Here is a 1,376-nt window from a genome sequence, read left to right as displayed (position 1 = left end):
GCCATATAAAAGAATGTTTCTTTTTCCTCTATTATTTTCATCTTGCAAAGTCAGTAAGCTGACTTTATGATTCTATTATCTTTTATTTGCCTAGTTCACAAAAGCTACTGTCCAAATTCTATGATTCATTTTTTTAAAAAAGTTTAAAAGCTTTAATTATTAATTAGTAAAAAGAGAAATGTAAGGGTTTTGTTTAAAAAAAAAAGTGTAAGGGTTTTGGAAAATATGGCTGTCCAGTGGTTCTCAAACACGTGAACAAATAACATATTCACTGCTCCATGGAGAAATGAGAAAAATAAGTATAATACAAAAAATTTCTCTTAAAGCTAAATATAAGAATAAAAGTCATGTATTCTGATATTATGTTCTTCTTAAATTTTTAGTGTTATTAAAATATAATTTTTTCTATGAAGTGCTGCTTATGTACTGGATTTTTAAAAAATGTTTTTATTTGGGAAAAGTAGAAAAAAAAGGCAAACTCATATTGATTCCCTTAATTCTTTTTTTAAAATTGGTTTTGAAGTCCAAAGTATAAGAACCAAGGATGATTATAATAGTGCACACTTAATGTAAGGCTTACTATGCCTGGTTCTAAGGTCTTAACAGACATTGATTTATTTAATTCTTAAAGCAACTCTATGAGTTGAGTACTGCTATTATACCCAATTTATAGATAAAGAAACAGAAACAGAAGGGTTAAGTAATGACTAAGGTCACACAGCTAACAAATGGTAAACACAGGACTCAAACCCAGGATTCTGGATCTGATCTCTTCCTTTTGCTCTTAGTTACTCTGAGAAGAATGCTAGAAACTTTCATTGAAGTAGAAATCTTAATGTGGTATTTGAATATCTGGAGGACATTTTGGCAATATCTATCAAAAGCTTCAAAACTGTGTCTGTGCTTTGACCCAGCATTTCTAGGAATTTATTCTAAGGAAACAATCAAAGAATTATGCCAAAATATATGTACAAGGGTATTGATTACAGCATTGTTTACATTGGATAAAAATAGAAACTAACCAAATGCCCCCATAGAAGGAATTGTTTAAATAACAGATAGGACAACCATGCCAAGGATACTAATAAATAATTTTAAATAAGCGTTTAAACTGTGTTGCACAAAACCCTGGGGTTTATCTGACATGCATTAGGGCTCTGCAAAATTTTTGTCTGAATTTCATAGATGCTGATGGAGATTGATATGTTGTTGTCTCCAGTCACCCCTGATTGAACCTTTTTGTGTTTGTAAAACATAATCTCTTAGATTTATTTTAGGATGAGTAAATGTTCTACGTTAGAATAGTAGTCCATCTTTATGGGTCGACAGATGCTTTTTTTTTTTTTTTTTTTTTTTTTTTTTTTTTTTTTTTTGGG

The sequence above is a fragment of the Lipotes vexillifer genome, unplaced genomic scaffold (assembly GCF_000442215.2).
Source record: "Lipotes vexillifer unplaced genomic scaffold, Lipotes_vexillifer_v1.1 scaffold180, whole genome shotgun sequence".
Taxonomy (NCBI): domain Eukaryota; kingdom Metazoa; phylum Chordata; class Mammalia; order Artiodactyla; family Lipotidae; genus Lipotes; species Lipotes vexillifer.
Note: the sequence above shows the minus strand (reverse complement) of the source record.